At 53.2% G+C, this 20,331-nt stretch overlaps 2 long non-coding RNA genes across 2 annotated transcripts in view; both read right to left on the reverse strand.

Annotated features, from left to right (window-relative positions):
* The window catches only part of LOC132594280 (uncharacterized), a 231,542-nt gene that overhangs the window by 168,643 nt on the left and 42,568 nt on the right, over window positions 1-20,331 (reverse strand). The window lies entirely within an intron of this gene.
* Window positions 6,268-11,314, reverse strand: LOC132594281 (uncharacterized). Its single transcript, XR_009560466.1, has 3 exons — window positions 11,240-11,314; window positions 9,145-9,326; window positions 6,268-6,354 (listed from the first exon to the last, which is right to left on the reverse strand). It is a non-coding gene; the product is annotated as an uncharacterized lncRNA (long non-coding RNA).

The following is a 20,331-nucleotide window of genomic DNA, read 5'->3' on the forward strand; positions in this document are numbered from 1 at the left end:
TCCAAATGGGCAGAAATCCAAATGGAAAGAGTCGCTATAGAAGCAAAGTGTATTTGAAGCCACTGTCCACTACAGATCCCTCTGAAGTTAGCTCTGAAGCCCTGGCAGCAATTCTCTAAGAAAACAGGCATGTGATTTGTAAAATTCCAGCTCAGCCAGCTTGGTGAGAGCACTAGAACAAGGAGGTCTGGGGTTCTGGAGGGGAGAGGATGATGCAGGCTGACCAAGTGGGGCTTGGGGAGGAATGAAGAGCCAGAGCCGCTGGCTCAGCTACTTAAGGGCGTGTAGCTTCAGAGGGGATGTTCGAGCTCTTTGCGCTCCAGTCTCCTCATCTGTAAAGCGGAGATGATGATCGGCCCCCACTCGGAGGGCTGTCGGGAGGATTAAGTGAGTCCGTGTGCGCCGCTGCCTGACGTCGAGTGGCAATCAAAAGGTCTTAGCATCTAGCATGTGCAGGAGTCAGAGTAACTGAGAATGCAGACGGGGAAAGTGGGCAGGAGGAAAAAAGTAAGGAGCAGAACCGGAGAGAGGTGGAGGGAAGAGACACGGACAGAGAAAGCAGGTGTGCACATGGTTACAAGGTTTCCCTTCAACTTCCCCCAAAGCTTAATAGATTTCTAAATGGACTTATTATCGCCACCTATGAATTCTTTTAAAGGACCTCATTATAAAACACCGAACTAGCTAATTAGTTAGTTTCCTGAGCTCGCCTTGATGCAGGTGCAAACAGGCTCTCTGGAAGGTAGTCCTGGCGAAGCCTGCAGAGCCAGATCGATGGGGGGCAGTGGCGGGGGGAGGCAGCCCGTGGCCCACAATTAGGCTTGTAACCGTAGGCCTCCTCCTGCCGCTGCCAGGCCTCTGGAGATGCTCGCTGCCTGACCTCTCTCACCTGGTGGGCAGGAGCAGAGGGCCTGCAAAATACGGCCCAGCTCCCCTTGGGCCCCTCTGGGCTTGGGGCTGAGGATGAAGCAACTGGGTGTCCCCAGAATCCAGCTTAGGAGGGGCTGCATCTAGGTGGCGTGGTCAAGGAATCAGGCCCTTGACATTTCCCTCCCTCCATTCCTGAGCCCAGGGCAGGGGCTACTGAGATGCTGAGAAGATGCACTTGTCTTACACATCATTGGAGGGATGGGTGCACTTGGGGGTAGTAAAATGACAGAGATGGCTATGCCCCTCCCCCATTAGATGAGCGGACCCCTGCTGGGGTGAGGGCCCGAGTTCTCAAGTGCTGGATGGTGCCTACATGAAACCCTGTCTCCACTCCAGCAGTTGCCAAAGGGTGTTCCCCAGACCAGTTACATCAGCATCACTTGGGAACTTGTTGGAAATGCAAATGATCGGACACCACCCAGGGATGGGGCCTAGCAAACTGTTTTGATGAGCCCTCCGGGAGATTCTGGGGCTCACTCCAGTTTGAGAACCTCTGCTCTCAGGTAAACAGCAGGAGACCATTAATCAGTGCGGCTGCTAACGGTGGTGCTGCTGGCGGCGGGGTGGGATGGGAGTGGGGAGCGGGACTGTGGAGAGGCCTGTTTCTTAAATTAAACTAAATGATGGCCATTAAGGGGCATCCCCTGCACACAATGAATTCTCCTTTAGCTAAAAGGGGCAGGTGAGAACTGGACAGCTACTGATGATCATGGCATGCCTCACCCTCATTCCTCTGCCACCCTCACCGTCTCCAGGGTCCTCCTCTGTGGACCCCACCACTCAAGTCTGATTCTCCTTCTGTGCAGTGGCCCCATTGGACTCTGAGCTTTGTAAGCTACGTGGCACTCACTTCCCCAAGCTCCACACCACTGTCCCCTTCTCCAAGTCGGTCACCCCTCTTGCCAACTCTGTCCTCATCCCCCAAATCCTCTGCAGCCACACAGGGTCCCCATGTCCCTCTTTCACCAGAGCATTTCCACTTTTACTAGCTTGACACAGTAAACTTGTGGGCAGAATTTTTTTTTTTTTTTTTTTTTTGTTGATGTTGGGGGTCGGAGTTTAATTTATTTATTTTTGCTGTGTTGGGTCTTCGTTTCTGTGCGAGGGCTTTCTCTAGTTGTGGGAAGCGGGGGCCACTCTTCTTCGCGGTGCGCGGGCCTCTCACTATCGCGGCCTCTTGTTGCGGAGCACAGGCTCCAGACGCACAGGCTCAGTAGTTGTGGCTCACGGGCCTAGTTGCTCCGCGGCATGCGGGATCCTCCCAGACCAGGGCTCGAACCCGTGTCCCCTGCATTAGCAGGCAGATTCTCAACCACTGCGCCACCAGGGAAGCCCTTGTGGGCAGAATTTTGTTTACTATTTAGACCACGGGTGGTACCACGATGTTAAAGAGATGTAAAAACCTTGAAGCTGGAAATCCACACCCCGGGCCTTTCCAGCCCCGATGAACTAAGGCAAACCAAAGTCTTGGGACATATCAGGCCCTCCTGTACTTGCTGTGTGACCCCGGACGACTCCACTCACCTCTCTGAGTCTCATTTCCACAGCTCTCAGATGTGGGTGATGCCACCTATCTCATTAGGTCTTGGTAAGGACGAACAGAAACTCTACATGGGAAGCACCCAGGCAACACCAGTTACACATTATGGCTGGGGACATACTTATCCCCCCACCTCTTCCCATGGGTTCCAGATGGTCCCAAATGGGGCTCATTCTCATTGACCCAGGGATGTGTCTGGGTCGCAGCAGCTCACCCCCTTCATCCCGTTAATAAATCCTGGAGTCCAGGTACCAGGTCAAGTTCAATGCAGTTCAACACACCTCTCGTGGGTACCTGTTGCGTGCCAGGTGCCCTGACAGTGGCTGAAAATGCAGAAAAGGAAAGAAAAAGGACCCCATACCCTAGAAGGTCAAGTGTGGTAGGAGAGACGCACTTATAATGCATCCTTAAGAAGAAGGGAAGAAGCAGAGTGGTGCCCCAAAATAGAATAGCTGTGGAGACAGACCTGAGTTCATATCTTGGCTTTGCCACTAAGGAACTAGCTAACATTGTGCAAATTACTGAATCTCTTTGTGCCCCCTTTTCCTCCTTTATAAGGTGGGGGAAAAGTAAGAACTTCAAAGGATGAGGCTTGCAGATGTTGTGAGTAAGCACCTGGCATGTGTGGAGGCTCAGAAAATGGTGTCACCATTATTATCATTATGAAGGCAGTGGGCTTCCTCATCCTCCAGGAGCCCGCCCTTCCTCTGCAGGGTCAGGGCCTGAACTGTTCTGGTAGCCCTGGGCTTAGGGGTTAACCAGATGATCCTTTAATACACAAAGAAACCCCAAATAGCTTAACCTCAGCCAAGGCACAGAGGGCCCAGCCACCTGCCAAATACTGGCCCCGAATCCCGTGATCCATTATTGCGTCTGAAAAATCCGTTAAAATTTCACACAATTTCCTGCACAGCAGTGCACTTCATAATGCTGGGAGCCAAGCCGGCCCAGTAATTGGGACTGGAGTGGGGCAGAGTCCAAAGCAATTAATCCAGCCTCCTTCCTTGTTTGCGCCAGGATAAGCCTGACGGGGTGGAGAGTAATTGGAAAGGAGCGGCCTCCATCCCCATCTCCAAATTAATATTTTCCTGTCCTGATTTAATTCCACCCGGGAACAGTGACACAGAGACACGCCATGTCAAGCACTAAGTAATCCGCCACGAGCCACCTGAGGAGGAGCGAAGGACTTTTCCTTTCTTTGTGGTTGGCAGGGGGTAGAGGGGGATGGCGGCTAACAAGACAGAACCTCACAAGTTGGGGGGCCTTCCAAGGACATCTGTAGTCTAACTGCCCCCACCCCCCTGTGCGGGGACATGCCACAAAGGAGGGGGGAAGTCAAGGACTTGAAAGGCAGATGCACCTGAGTTCAAATCCTGGCTTTACCACTTTGATGTGTGGTCCTGGGCAAATTCTTTAAATGCCACTGAGCCTCAGTTTCCTCACCTGTAAAGTGGGGATAATAGTACCTACCATGAATGATTGTCAGAGGATTCATTACAATAAATATAAGGCACTTAGTGTCTGCTCAGTGACTGTAAATGGTTGCTACTTTTCCTGTTATTCTAGGTTTTATGACCAGGAGCCCAACACAATGGTAGGCACTGAGAATACAAAGAGAAATAACACATGGGCCCAGCCTTGAAGAAGCTTGAGTTCTAGTCCCATATATCTAGGGCTTGTACACAGTAGGTGTTTAATACGTGCTAGCTCCTCACCTTCTGCTGACGGCATCCCTGGGCAGGTGATCACTCAACCTCTGCCTGGTCACTTTTCATCATTGCGTCGCTGATGCATCTGCCTGCGCGTCAGCCTCCTCTTGGGCTTCTAGCTGCCTTCCTGCAGCTCATCCCCCCGGTTCTGGCTCTGCTCTAGGGCCTGCTGGAGAGACGGGTCCAAGTGCAGGAGCGGGGGCCCAGGAATGTGCAGATTTCTGCCAAAGAGCTCCCCGTTCTGTCTGAGCCCTTTCCCAGCTGGCTCGGCAGCCTTCTCGTGGGGAGGAGGCTTCCCAGCCTGATCCTCTCCCCTCCCTGGGGCGCTCACCGCAGGGGCGCAGGCTTGTTAAGTAACCTGAAGAACTGGGGAGGGATTAACCTCAACTACCCACGAGGGTATCCTTCCGCGTCCCGCATTCCACAGTTCCCGGAGATCTCTTTCACCTCCCAGGTGAACCACTTTCATTCACTCCTTGTCTCGGAGCCTGCTTCTGGGTGACATCAAATTGAGAAAACCAGGTATTCTGCAAACCCTGAGGCCCTGGCAGCCCTGCTGTGGGAGCCTCTCTAACAGAAGGCAGCACCACGAGACAGAGGGGAGAGAACATGCCTCCTTACCGCTGGGCAGCTCGAGCGCCCTGAGGATTTCGAGGCATTGGCAGAGGTGCCTGGAGAAGGGCAGACGTTACCGGGGGTGGGGGTGGGGGGGCAATGCAGACTTATTCATGAGTGAGCTGAGACCCCTACCCACCTAGGACACTCAGAAACACTTGAAGGCCACCAGGCAACAGGAAATCTTACAGGCTCACAAAGGGGCAAGAACCAGGGAGATCTGGTTGTGTGCCCTTCCCACCAGCAGCGGGAAGGAAAAAGTTCAGGGAAGGGAAGGAAGATGCCTCAGCGAGTTCCAAACTCCCCCAAAGAAGCCAAAGAAGGGAGTTGCCAGAAAAAACGTGTGTTTGACAAAACTGCAGGGAAACACTATGCAAATGTCACACAGATGAGGAGAGGCGGGGGGAGCGGGCCAGGAATAAACCAAACATTAAATCTCATCAGTAGGGGAATAATAGCTAAACTCCTTCTTACTTGCAGCACTCAGTTCTGCAGTCGATATGGTCCGGAATGAATGAACGGCCTGCTCAGAGCCACATCTAAATTCAATGTGGGTAGTGCCCCAAATTCCAAGCGGGGAGCCAGCCAGCCAGGAGCCATCCTGCCCCACCCCACATCTGTCACCCACAGGGGCTAATGGGCACAGCGAGGGAGCCAAGCCCAGACCCCAGCACCACCAACAACGCAGCTGCAGTTGGGGGAGCCCTGCATGGGGGATGGGTGCCATGGGACAAGTCAGTGGCCTCTCTGAGCCTCAGGGAATCAACATGGGGGCCGCTTGAGGGGCTGGTGAGATGCAGCGCACAGAGGCCTGGTGGTTGGCCACAGTGCAAAGAAAGGGAAGAAGCAGGTCGAATGGGGCCAGGTGGTCTGTGTCCTATCAGGCTTTTATTTTGCTGTGTGGATGCAAAATGAGAGTTTGAATTTGGGCATTTGTGGGGTTTTCTTGTTTTTTGTTTTTGTTTTTTTAAGAAACTGAGATTGGAGAGGAAGGAAGGAGCAATGTCTGGAAGGAGAGAAGAGAGAAGCCCAGGGCGTGGTGTGATGTGTGATGGAGTTTGGAGTATGGTGTGTGATGTTATCTGCTTCCTGTCTTCCCATGAAAACTTCAGGAAAATCCACTCTGCTCGCCTACACTTTGGGAATTGGATATACATGTGATGCCTGCTACAGAGTGAGCGCAGGGGCAGAGCAGAGGCTGAGGGGCCCAGCTGCATCCAGGTCTCACATGTGGAGGGTCACCGATCAGCTGCCCCTGTTATTCATCCCACAGCCATTCGTGGATGTAGACCGCACGCCAGGTACAGCTGGTACCTGGGAACAATCACGCATGTGCTATGTCCTGCCCTCCGTCAAAGACCAGAGGGGAGGACACAGCAGACATATCAGTTCAGATCCTGGGAGGATCTCTGCGTGCAAGGCCAGCTTCTAGGGCCAGAGAGCAAACGAGTCTTACCTGAGCAGCTTCTGGGAGCCAGGTTGGGGCCAGCACTTACATTTTCTCACTCCATCCTCAGAAACTCACTTCTCAGAGTAGGGGATTGGCTCTGAGTCACGCAGCTGAAAAGAGGTAAAGCTGCATGTGAACCCAGGTATGTAATTTTAAAGCCCAGCACTGCTCGTGACGTACCAACCAGGCTTACATAGAGAGGAGGATGCTGGTGGTGAAGATGGGGTGCTCTTTCCCTTTCCCCGGGGCAGCCTCGGTGCTACACTGCTATCTTCAAGCTCCCCTGACATGTGAAGGACTCCTCACCCCCCACCTTGGGCTTTATCCCAGCTGTCTCCAAAGTTCTAGACATGACTTAGGGCCAGAAGAACCTCACCTATTCTGCCCTCACCCTCCCCACTGCTCCTGTCCCTGACCTCAGGGACTTCAGGGGACATCTGTGGCGTTTGTCTATCCAGAATTGATCTCTTTTGAAACTGTACCTCAAATTTTCTCGGGAGCCTGCATCCCTCTCCCACTATGAGTCCATAAAGTTCTGTAGGGGCAGAGCCAGGGATGCCTATAGGCCTAAATCCTCCCTCTGCCCCCAGCTACAGTGACTGGTTCATGAGTGGGCATGTGACCTAAGCTGGGCCAATGAAATTCAGTCTCGAGAATTTTACTGTTACTATTGGAAAGAAGATGCTTGCTTTGTTGAGCCATTAGAAGGTGGGCCTAGTGCTACTGGCAGCCATTTTGTCACCATAAGTAGAAAGCATTGCCTGAGAAAGACATGTAGAAGACAAAAAGAACTGAGAGAAGAAGACAGATATTTGATAATGTCTGAAGTTCCAGGTCACACAGTGCCTGAAGACTCCCTTGGCTTCTTTAATAGTCAATAACCTCCTTTTTCCTTAAGCCAATTTGAGTTTAGGTTTCTATCAGCCTCTTTCCCCAAGCTGAAAAGAATTGGGACAGATGTAGGCAACAACATCCCATGGGAATTGTGCCTGCGTGTGAACCTCTGCCCACTCTCATCCTCTGGAAGGAGTCTCGGACAGTGGAGTCAAATCCATCTTTGGTAGTGGAGGAGACTGAATCCCAGAGGGTTTTTTTAAGTTACTTATTCAAAGCCACAGAACCAGTTAGGGACAGAATTGAGGTTCAAACTCAAACCTTAAGACTCTTATTCCTCTGTGCTTTCTGGAGCAATGTGTGATACATTTGTCTAGTTCTGAAAACATCTATATGCAGAGTGTGTGTGTGTGTGTGTGTGTGTGTGTGTGTATATATATAGAGAGAGAGAGAGAGAGAGGGAGAGTGTGTGTGTGTGTTTCTGTGTCCTCAAAGAAGTACTGAGGTCCCCAAGGGCCAACCTTATGCCATGGACATGCCTGACATCTCCCAGACCCAAGTTAATGCAGTGGGTCCCCCGAGGTTATCCCTGGACATCAAGTATCAATGGACTTCCTGAGGATGTACTCTGTCATGCCCAGAGCTGGGCAGTCATGTGGTTCTGGGAATGACACACTATGTGTCCAGGGGAAGAGGTCAACCTTTCTGAGACTCAGGCTAATATAAAGTTGAACATAATAAGAATAATACCAGCAAAAGAGGTATCTTTCATGAGTTATCTCTTGTGAAAAAGTGAGACACTTGCTAAAAAGAAAAGTACTGAGTGTGTCCACCTTAAGAAAATCCAAGACCCAGAATTTAAATTTATCCTCTGAATTTAGAGGATAAAGGACAATTTTATAAAAGGATTCTAATTGTTATAGCAGTTCCACTAAGGATCCAGAGTGGGTGTTTATAGGCCTGCTGGCAGGAAGGCAGAAGTGAAGGAAACAAAGACGTTAAAGACAAAGGGCCGAAGCCCTGCCCAGTGAGGACCCCTGAGGGGAAGGTGAGGATCTCAGAGCAGGCGGAGGAAAAAGTCAGTGGACCACTGTCATGGAGATGCATGATTGTGTAAAAGGGGCACACCTGTGTAAAGCAGCACCATTCCTAACAGCACAGGGCCAAGATCCTGGACCCCAAATCCTGGGGCAGCCTGGACCAAAGATCAAGCCCAGGAGGGTATGGTTCAGGGCGTCACAGTATCCGCTGCCTTCTCTCCCAACCCATCGCTACAGGGCCGCCCCCCTGACGCCCATCCTCCTGTGGGAGAAATAAGTGTACTTTCCACTCCATTGACACTAGACTTGATGATATGACTCTTTTTGGTGAATGGAATGGGAGCAGAAGTGACATATAGGAGTGTCAAATGTTTCCACCATCTTTCTTGCTCTTTTCCCTCTGCCACTGAAATAACATGTCTTTGGTTAGGGCTGCTTTTTCAGTCTGATACCCAGAATGAAGATATACAGAGCTGAGCCACAAGCAACCCACAGCAGACATGTACCATAAGCAAAAAATTACCTATTGTTGCTGTAAGCCACTGAGATTTGGGGACTGTTTGTTACTGCATCCCAAACTAGCGAAAGCTGACTAATACAGAGGTTAGCATCACAGCTTTAAGGCCCCTTCTAACAACCAAATGGGATAAGTGGCTCAGACACATCACTTTGGATCAGGGAGCACAGTGGTTGCCATCAAACATGCCTGGGAGTCACAAGGGTAAAATGCAGGTTCCCTGATCCCTCTCCTGAACTCTTAGAGAGCCAGTTCATCTAAGGAAGGACCTGGGAAATTAGTATTTTGACAAGCTCTCAAGATGACATACAGGCTGTCAACAGGCTATACTTAGAGAAACCCTGATCTAATGAGTCCAATCTTTTTGATACCCAGAGAGGCACAGTGACCTACCCAAGATCACACAGCAAGGTGCTAACAGGAAACAGATCTTCAACTCTTTTCCCTGAAGCACACTATCCTTTCCCAGAGAAATCAGGGGAAAGGCAGAAGGGAAAAGAGAAACTCACAGACTGAAAATGCAACTCCAGAGAGAAAGACCAGTGGAGGCCAGGAATTCAAGTTGAGCCAGGGTCCAGGTTCCAAGCAGAAGAGGAGGCTGCCCTGTGGATGGGTGGCTAGGTGGCCCCCTGGGGCCTTCCCTCCAGGAGCAGGGGTGGGGAGAAAGGAGTCAGATTACAGAGCAGGGAGGCTGGAGGAAAGAGGTAGAAAAATAAATAAATAAAAACAGAAGGGAAAAAAAAAGCCTTCCAGCCCTGGTGAGCCCAAACGTCCCCAGCATTGCTGCAGGAGCCGCCCCAGCCCTCTTCGATTCTGATGTACAGTTTGAAACAAATCAATAGCGGTATAATAATACTCAGCACGCTGTGTAATTTTTATATCATTAGTTTTCATTTTCCGCTCCCCATGCATCAAAAAACTTACAATGGGCTCGTAAAGTTTATTTAGTATTCCATGAATTCCTAATCAGTTTCATTTCATAATGATTCAGGAGCCGCCCGCTGCCTAGGCCCCCGTGTCAAAAAATCGATAAAACCAACACAGTTTTCCTGATGGCGGCTGCAGAAGGATCTATTGTAGGAGAGTTATGATTTATGCCCTGGCCTGACTCTGAACGGCAGCCTCCACCCGGCGGCTCAGGGCTGAGGTCTTCGCCAATAATGATTTATGCACCTTCTGCTGGCCCCACCCTGGCTCCCTCCCTGCCCCAGCTGGCCCCTGACACTGGGGCAGAGCAGGGCAGGGCCAGCTGGGAGGGAAGGAGAAAGGAAGAAGCCATGAGGGGGAGGTCGACCAGAAGTCTGAGCATCCATGCATGGGCCTAATATATGCCTCCAGGTCCACCCACCCCCAGGAAGGCCTGAGCAGAGACATGAGGTGTTTGGGGAGCCCCACCTGGCCCCAGGGATCTGCAGAGGGAACAGAACTGGGACGGGCATGCATGGGTAAGGCCGGGATAACCCTGGCTCTGCAACTGGAAGCCTTGCTCCCACGCAGCCTTCCCTTCTGGCCTCACAGGTAAGCCCTTGACCCCCACCTCGAACGCATGCAGTCACTTCCACTCTCGCTAGCCCAGCCCCAGAGGCTCAAAGGAAGCTGAGTGGGAAAGTGGTCCCAAGGGTCATGGCGGCTAAAAGTCCTCAGCTGAACCTCTTGGGATGCAGATGCAGACGGCTTCCAGGAATTCTGAGGCTGGAATGAACGTTTCCAAGCCTCCCAAGAGGGAAAAAGGGGTGGGCTTGAGTCTCTCAGGAGCCTTCTTTCTTCCAGAAGGCAGCTTGGCTTGTTTTTTTTTGTTTTTTTAAATTAATTTATTTATTTATTTTGGCTACATTGGGTCTTTGTTGCTGCACACGGACTTTTCTCTAGTTGTGGCGAGTGGGGGCTACTCTTTGTTGCGGTGCACGGGCTTCTCTTGTTGCGGAGCATAGGCTCTAGGCATGGAGGCTTCAGTAGTTGTGGCACACGGGCTCAGTCGTTGTGGCTCGCGGGCTCTAGAGCGCAGGCTCAGTAGTTGTGATGCACGGGCTTACTTGCTCTGTGGCGGGTGGGATCTTCCCAGACCAGGGCTTGAACCCGTGTCCCCTGCATTGGCAGGAGGATTCTCAACCACTGCGCCACCAGGGAAGCCCTTGGCTTGGTTTTTAGGACCCTCTGCCCTCCCCTCCCCCACACCTCCCATCCTCTTCCTCCACTGGTGGGGGATTAATAGGTCTAGGAGACATGTTAATAGGGAGGGCATTCAGTCCAACAACTGGTTTAATTAAGAGCAACTAACCTAGCCCAGAAAGAGAGACCTCAGGGTGACTTCACAGGGGAGGGGATACCACAGCGTGACAGGGAGCCACCAGAATCAGGGCCACCAGGACGTGCACTGCCATTCACCACATATCAGCTGGATCTCCTGACTCTGGGTAGTGCAAGGGGAAGGCTGGGGGACCTCATTTAGGTCCTCATTTAGGACTGAGAGGGGCGGAGATTCGGGGGCTGGGCGCCTGCAGGGACTCTGTCCCCAGTCAAAGATGGCGCTCCAGCCTTAGACCCAAGTTAAAATAAGTGGCCTTCCTCCTCACGCCTTCACTTGCCTTTCATTCACTCACTCACCAAACACCCGGGAGAAGGCACCTCACAGCCACTCCATCCACGTATGGCTCAGAGAGGAGAAGGGACTTGCCCAACCTCGCCTGGGTGAAGAGTGACAAATCCAGGGTTCTAGCCGAGGTTTTCCAGGTCTGAGGACACGCCCTGCACCGCCGCACCCAGCCCCCTCCCCCCACCAATGCCTGGCCTGTGTCCCTCTCTCCAGGCCCAGTCCTATCCCCATGCACACAGCAGCATGGAAAAAGCCAGACTTTGGGACCAGACTTGGATTCGAATCCCGATTGCCGTCATCACTGGCTGAATGACCTTGGGCAATTTAATTAACCTTTCTGAGTCCAGCATTCCTCACGTGTAAAATGAGAGTAATAATTTCTGCCCCACAGATGGTGATGGTCAAAAGGGCAGGGATATAAAACGCCCGCTCCCAGGAGACCTCTGATAAAGGCTTCCTGCCCTTCCCCTACACCCCTGTGCCTCTCAGCCTCACTCACTTCCCCACCAGAAAGTCACTTGTGTGGTGTTGGGGATGAAAGGGGGCCTGAATCCGTGCCCCCTTTTCCCAGGATAATCGAAAAACGAAAGCCCAGCCGGAACTCGGCATCAGTGGGCCCGGGGCTGCGTCATTACTCTACGCTGCGGTCCAGCTTCATCTACGCAAATCTGAGCAGAGCTCCTGCCAGGGCCCCGGTTCCCCACCTGTGAGACAGAAAGGTGATTCCTCCTAAGGCTGTAGCCTGGCAGCGCACGGCCTTGGGAATCGTGTCTTAGGAACAAGCAGCTTCTCCCCGGTTGGGAGCCAGAGGGTGGGAGAGCCTGGGTGGGGAGAGAGAGGCTGGATCTGGGTGGGAGAAGTGGGGGGACCCTGGCCTGGAGAAGCCCTGCCTGACCCCCCTCCATCACCAAAAGGGGAAGCTGGGTTTCTCCCTGTGCAGCTGAGTCCAAATTCTTCCCCATGGAAACGGAGAACCTGGGGCCTGGCCACTGCTCCAGGGATGCAAGCTTTGCCTCCCTGTTTGATTGGGACCTACAGCTTCGGGTCAGGCTGCTGTTGTCTCTCCCTGGTCTTTCTCCTTCTCTCCCTGCTTCTGTCTCCCGGCCTCTGTTTCTCGGTGAGTTTTCAATCCTTCTGCCTCTTCTCCTCTACTCCTTCCCTCCATCACTGACTTCGGCCCCTGGGGAAAATAAACACTTCATTCTGTAAGGCCGGAGGGGTTCTAACACCTCCCCCACCCCAACTGGCAGTGCTAAAAGCCCTGAGACTGCAAGGAATAACCTCTCCGCCCTGCTCCCCTTTCTGCTGCCAGGTCCCCCCTCTTTGCCCCCTCAACTGGTCCATCACCCCTGGGCTCAGTGACAATCCTCCTGGGAAGGTAGCAAAGAGGGCCAGGGGGCTGATCAGTGGCCAACCCAGGCCCAGAGCTGGACATCCACCCGCCCACCTGCACTGCGGCGTGAACGCCAGCCTGGCTCCAGCTGCTGAGGGCACTAGAGGCACTAATCCCTCCGTCCCCTTCTTCAGACCCCCACAAACACACACGGGCTCCTCAGCCCAAGGGGCCAGCTCTGCTTGGAGCTTTGCTGCCTCCGCCCACTCCCTCTCCCTGTTTCTCTGCCCCTGCACTCACCTCTCATTCTGCCAGAGACCAGAGTCTCAGCTGCTCCAACGCCTTGATGGCCAGGTCCCACTCAGGCTCTCTGAGCATCAGCTGTTTCATCTGTGAAATGGGCTCAGTGAGAGTTTTCCTATCAACACTAAGGGCCAGGGTTGGCTAATGTGCTGTGGGGACTGCGACGCCTTCTTGAACAATCCTCGGGTGTCAACGCACGGAGCTCTTCCCCAGGTGACCCTGTAAGTTACAAAGTTCCCCAACGAGCAGAGTCGCTGGAGATCAGAGGCTTGTTTCGGGGACCCAAAGTCACAAAGAAAACAGGAAAACAGAGACTAGGACTAAAAGGAATCTGTGTCCCACAGTGGGGAGGAGTCATTGGGGCAAGAGGGAACAGGGCTCCAGGGTCAGAGGAACCTGAGTTTGGGGGTAAACTTGGCCACCTGCCCGTGGAAGGGCATTGGACAGGTATTTAGCCTCTGGGAATCTCCACGGCTCATTTACAGAAACCACAAGAATCCTGAGCTCCCAGGAGTACCTGTGGGTTCCACAGGAAGTGATAGGATGGAGGGAGTGGGAGATGGGCCTTTGGAGGCAGAAAAAGGTGGGTTCGAATCACGGCTGGGTGACTGTCTTCCTGTGACCCTCAGCAGTTTCCCTAAGAGCTCAAACTGCATCGTCCCCATCTGCACAGTGGGAGCGACCGTCTCCCACGCCCACAGGTTACAGATGGCTGTGTGGTGTTTAGAACATGGAGCTGGCACCCAGCAAGTACTCGTGGTAACTCTGGTGGCAGAGGCAGAGTGCCTGGCACAGAGAGGGTTTCAGTAAATATTTTTTCAATTTGTTACGGGGGAGTGAGGACAAAAATTATTGTAAGGGGCCCACGTGAATCAGATGAGGGACGGGCTCTGTCTGCTCACACCCAGAGCATCTACAGCACACTTCTAGCCACTGATGTCTCTCCGTCCCCAGAGAAGGTCAGGAACTTGGTTCCCAACTGGCAGTTAAAGAAACTGAGGCCCAGAGAGATTTGGTGGACTTTTTTCAAGATCTTACAGAAAGGGAGAAGTAGGATTCAGACCACTCAGCACGACCCAGGCAGGACTGCAGACTCAGGGAGTGTGCTGCTTCCCCCACGCCTTCTCAGTCAACGGATAACAGTCATTACCACACACCACGTGATTTCTATGCGCCCAGCAGCTGGCTACACGCTGTGCAGAGTTTATCTCATTTAATGGTCACACGTGACACAGGTTGTTCTCCCCATTTTATAGATAAGGAAACTGAGGCACAGGGAGTTAGGTGGTTTGTCCAGGATCACTCTGCTCACAAGTGCTGAGGGCTGGAATATAAGCTCATATCTGGAGCCTGTGAACTTGACCAACTAGTTGCACCAGCAGACTCAGCAGTGGCCCATCCACGGAAACACAGGCTGGTGCGTCCTTGCAGAGGTCAACCTGACAATCCCCCTGCCCCTTCCTCTTTGCCCCCCTTCCCAAGCTCAGACTGGCTGCATGTGAGGGGAGCCTAGGCACCCCAGGGAGGAGGTCCCCACAGGCTCCCTGCATCTGCCACCCTGGGCACTCAGGATCTGCACTCTTCCCACAAGTCTAACCTAAATCCTTCAAGCTTCAGGGCGGTCCTGAGCACCTCTCACTGACCTTCCCACCATCATTTCCACCCACCCACCCCTAACCTGGTGACAGCCTCTGGAGGGAACAAGGAATGAGGTCAACGGCTCCCACTGGAAGCAGGTGGGGCCCACGGCCTGGACATCTCCCAGCCCTCAGGTGCCCACAGAAAAGCCCAGGTTTTGCAGCCACTGGACCTGGGCTCCAGCCCGGTTCTGCACCCCTTAGCCATATGACACTGAGCAAGGACATTCCTTGAACTTCCTGAGCCTCAGTTTCTTGTCTGTAAAGTGGGATCAGTTGTCCTTAACGTCGCCAGGTTAAGATGCCACAACGGGCCGGCAGTCTGAGCACCGAGCCCCTGGGGCACCTGGTGGGCTCACAACAAATGCTGCTTTCCTCTCCCCCTCCCCCATTTCTCCCTCCTCCTCATGGAAATGAGAAGCCACTTTCCATAGAAGACATCCGGTTGTTTTCTCGTTACACCTGAAAAAGTTTGGCTGGAGCTTGTGACAAGCGAGTTTGCCCTCTATTGGATGCTGCATACCATGCAGGGCACACCCCACGCAGCGTCTTTGTCCATTGTCTCCATACCCGCACGAGGCAGGCGTTGTTACCTACCGATGATGGCCAAGGCCCAGAGAGGGGCGGTGGCTTCCCTAAGGTCAAACAGTAAGGAAGAGCCAGGGTTGGGAATCAGTTCTGTCTGCAGGTGACTAGAGGCCCAGGGGAGCTTCCCCCACCCAGAATCCCCCCTCTCCCAACCTCCCAGCCAGGGGCTCTGGTGGGGAGACGCAGTATATCACATGCACAGATGGGAGATGGTTTGCTGTTCCGCTTCATAGATGAGGAAACCGAGGCCAAGCAAGGATAAGAGGCTCAGCAGGGACTCGCAGACGAGAGGGGTGTCGACTCAGCCGGAACCACCAGCCTACCTCGCTTCTCATCCTGCCCATCTGAACTGCTTGGCATTGAGAGAGGAAGACTATTATGGGCCTCAAACCCCAAAGCCTAACCCAGGCATGACTAATATTGTCCCCCTCCCCACCCCCATCCCCAGGGATGTCCCCCAGCGCAGACCCTCCTTCAGGTCACGTCCTGCAGAGGGGGCCACACGCTTGATTGTTTTCATGTCTACACTGCTACACGTCAGATCTCATTACACCAAGAGCCATTACAGCAAAAGACCCGGTGCTACCAAACTATTGCCAAAACCAGGTCAGGAGGTACGCAGCCAGCTCAAATAGCACCTCCTCGAAGGACTGGGCAGAATGGTGATCTGCGTGTCCCCATTTCACAAATGAGGAAACTGAGGCTCAGAGAGGGCTCACAGAAAGGAAGTGGTGGATGACCCATGTGGGTCTGGCCACAAAACCTCCAAGGCTCCTTCCATGCTCCAGACCTTCCTGAGCCGGGCCCTGACACAGGTACCTGTGCCAAATGTACTGACCCACTCCGAGAGGGATGCACACAAGGGGACGCTTGTACTTACACATCCTGGCAAATGCATGTGTCATGGTGCCCCCACCCCCGCCATATACATGCACATGACGTGTGCACATACCCAGGTCACAGGCACACATCCTCTCACAAGCACACAAAGGCCTTAGGGCAGGGGTCCTCGACCCTGGATGCACACTGGTGTCACCTGGGGAGCTTTGAAACATGCCTGTGTCCAGCCCCACCCCCAGGGATGCCGATGGAATGAATGTGTATTAGTTATCTGTTGCTGCATCACAAATTACCCCCCAACATGTAGCACCTTAAAACAACATTTCTTTTCTCACCAGGTTTCTGAGAGTCAGGAATCTAGGAGCAACTTAGCCAGGTGGTCCTGACTCAGGATCTCTTATGAGGCTGTAGTTCAGGTGGCTCTCAGGGCTGCGTCATCAGAAGGCTTGACTGGGGCTGGAGTCTCCACTGCTGAGACGCCTCCTTCGCATGGCTATTGGCAGGAGGCCTCAGCTTCTCGTCACATGGGCCTCTCTGTAGGGCTGCTTAAGTGTCCTTGTGACATGGCAGCTGGCCATGTGATCCACGGGAGTGCAAAAAGGAAACCGCAGTGCCTTTTATGCCCTAACATCATAAATCACACATTGTCACTCTGCTTGTTTTGTTTGTAGGTTAGAAGGGACCCCCGTTCTAGGGGAAGGGCATTTGACTCCATCTTTGGAAGCAGAACCATCAAAGAATTTGTAGATATATTTTAAAACCACCACAGTGTGTGAGGTGGGCCAGAGCCTTGGGATTTTAAACATTCCCCAGGTGACTCTAACGTGCAGTCAGGGCTGAGACCCACTGAGATGAAAAGTCACCAACTGGAGGGGGTTGAGGAGGGAGGCTCAGCAGGACATGACTTCAGGGTTGAGACAGCCCCCAAGTGCTGCTTCCCCATGGAAGCCCACATCTGCAGTCTCAGCCCATGCCCTGGGTCCCCAGCCCCTCCCTCACCCTTGCCAGCCCACCTCCCCTGGCTGCCTTCTCGGAGATGCCCACCCACAGGCTCTGAGCCTGGCCCCCAGCCCAGCATCAGCCCTGCACGAGGCGCCTCTAGGCCTGGTTTCAGGCCTGTGCGAGCGTGTGGGTTCGTGTGAGCATGTGTGTGCACACGTGTGTGTGTGTGCCCACACAGGCTTGTCTGCTCACCGACCAGGGCTCCCGACAAGAGGGACCCGTCCTCTCTACCCCTCCGCTGTCCGTCTGCCTTCCTTTCTTGCCCTTTTTCTCCCCTTTCTCTTCACTCTCCTTTCTTTTCTTGCTCTTAACTCTCCGCCACTGCCCTGTCTCTCTCTGGCCTCTCTCCCCTTTCTGATCCTGCGGTCTCTACGCCCTCCCCCTCCTGCCCATCAGGAGGCCCGCTGGCTCCTCTGGGACGATTTTTTTTTTTTTTTTTTTTGCGGTACGGGGGCCACTCACTGTTGTGGCCTCTCCCATTGCGGAGCACAGGCTCCGGACGCGCAGGCTCAGCGGCCATGGCTCACAGGCCCAGCCGCTCCGCGGCATGTGGGATCTTCCCGGACCGGGGCACGAGCCCGTGTCCCCTGCATCGGCAGGCGGACTCTCAACCACTGCGCCACCAGGGAAGCCCTCTGGGACGATTTTGATGGAGCCGTCCTGAGTGAATGCGACGTGGCCTGGACTTCCCTGCCCACCTCCAGGAATGCTCCAGGCCTGGCCACTCTGGGTCTCGGACGGGGCCACTCTCCTTCCTGCATCTTTATCTCCCGAGTGGAAGGGGCATGGCTGGTTGGTGGTGGCCAGGAGTCAGGAAAGAGCCAGTTCTGGGGCTGCATCCATCTCCAAACTCCTCTGCTTCTCTCGCCCAGTCCGCTGCCCGTCCGCTGTGGGCCGGACCTGCAGGCCTCCAGAACCTTCCTTCCTCTCCACACTCTCTGTGTTTCCCTCCATCTCTCCATCTCCATCTCTCTCTCTCTCTCCCTTCCTATTGCTCTGGCTTCTTCTTAGAGAGAAGCAGGTACTGGACACAGCTCTGAAGGTTGTGGAAACGAGCAGAGTAGTTCTGCCCTAGTAATGAGCAGGAGAGAGAACTCTTCTCGGGAATTAATGAGACCACCAAGAACAAAAGAGGCGACGACCAGCAGAGGCCAGAGAGGCGGGGCCCAGCGAAGCCGTCCCCGCAGAACCGCACGCCCTCAATAATAGAGTGAGGAAAAATGGAGTAGAGATCCCTGTGGTAAAAACTATTAGAGGAGGCGAATTATAAAACTATTAACCAGAATGTAACTCCCAATTAAAAGATGATTTAACACTGGAACCTGATGGATGAATTTTGATTAAATGTAGAACTATTAGCAGCCCAGGGATAAGCTGCTGCCGCAGTTCTAAAAGTTAAAAGGCAGTTTGATATAAAAATTTATAAATTAAGGTTAATTACTTTAAATAACATGGCTGCAAGCAATGAAAGGAAATTTGTCAGAATCTCCGGAGTTTGGGTCAAGATGGATACAGATGTCCGGGCTGGCCCCAAGGAGCCCAGAGGTCAGGGTAGGGACAGTTGAGGCCAGCCAGAGGGCAGGTGATGTCAGCGCTCCCCCCAGGCTCACGGAGATGTGAGGGGCTGCCCGAGGCACCAGCGGGGGGTGGGGTGGGTACCCTTATTGCCCTCCACCCCGAGGCCACACCACGAGGCATTGGTTCTAGGAGATGGGCAGGAAGGAGGCCTCAGGGCCCCAGAACTGGCCTGGGGAGCTAGTCTGATGGAGAGGACACAGTCTCTGCTTGCTGAGCCCTCCCTCTGTTGGAGGGGACACAGCAGGAATCTGCCCCATCTATGACCTGCTGTTTACTGAGCGCTCAGCAGGGACGGGGGACAAATCGCACCACCCCAGTCCTGCCCCAGCTGAAGGAGTCACCAACACCCCCATGCTTGACCTGCCTGGCCCTGCTCTGTGCCCTCCGACCCCACCCCATGAGGGCCCTACAAGGAGACTCTGCAGGGTGCAGGCTGTTCTTCTCCAACGCCCCAGTGGCCACCCCTGCCTAGGGCCCCAGAGCTTCCCCGGGCTGAAGGTCGTGCTTCCAGGAAGCCCAGGCACTGCGCACACTCAGGGCGGTCTGAACCCTCTACCGCCAGGTGGTCCCCTCCATGCTCTGCCCTGGGCAACTCATCCCCTCCCCAGAGCCCCACCCCTGCCCCAGGAGGATTTCCCCAGCTCATCAAGGGGGGCAGCACTGAGTCCCTGGGAGGACAGGACTATAGCAAAGGACATCCCCCACAGAGGACGGTGCTCAGCTCACAGCTGGGAGACATTAGGACAAGGCTGGCCCCCTGGCTGGGAACGTGGACATTCAAGCCACACTCTCCTTGGGTTTCAGCTCCAGGTGCAACACTTACCAACTTATGTCTTCAGGATTTACCTCTCCAGGCCTCATTTCCTCGTCTATAAAATGGAGATAATAATCTCTCCTAGCAGGGCAGCCATGCAGATGAGAGGCAAAGCCCTGACACACAGTAGGTCCTCAACAAATGGCAGTGATTCTCATCTCCTGTCCACAAGTCCCGTCTTGAAGAAACGTAGTTATGTGGCAGACCTTTACCCAGGCTTCCTGGTACAGGTGCACTTAAACACTTTGCAGGTATAAGGTGAAAATACCTTATTTAGTCTTCCCAACACCCTTTGGAGTCAGTCGAATTATCACTCCACAGATAAGGAAACTGAGGCACAGTGAGGTTCTGTCACAAGCCCCAGGCTTCACAGCTGGCAGTGGCCAGTCTGGAGTCAGGTCTTTCAGCAACTTGACCCTCACCTCACACTGTCCCCCAAGGCACTGTGTTAAGACATTTACCTTCTCTCTTGTTGCACCTCTTACTATAAACCTCAAATAAACGATATGGGAGTGGAACCAGTAAGAAAGGAAGGAGGGAGTGAGGGGATGAAGGAAGGGGAGAGGGAGGGAGAGAAGGAGGAAAGGAAGGGAGGGAGGGAGGGAGGGAGGGAGGAGGGAAGAAGAAAAAGGAAAAAGGAAAGGGATAGATTGGTTAGTTTATTTTTTAAACAACTCTCTGTGGGATTGGAAGTCAGGAGTGTTAACCTTGGGGTGACGGGGAGGATGTACCAGGGAGGTTCTGCGGGGCGGGATATGTTCTGCTTCGGAGATGAGTGCTGATTACACAGGGGTTTTTACTTTGTAAAAATTCATCACTCCCTGTACTGATTTGTGCTCTTTTCTCTATGTAAAAAAAATAAAATTATAATAAATAATTTTAAAATGAATATGATAATGGGTAAATTTTATGGCTTATAAATTGTACTTTAAACAAACCTGTTTTTTAAAATAAATATGGTACACCAAAGACAGCCCTGACTTCGTTTTGCAGTGCATAATATAGACC

Source organism: Globicephala melas, chromosome 20, assembly GCF_963455315.2.
Source record: "Globicephala melas chromosome 20, mGloMel1.2, whole genome shotgun sequence".
Taxonomy (NCBI): Eukaryota; Metazoa; Chordata; class Mammalia; order Artiodactyla; family Delphinidae; genus Globicephala; species Globicephala melas.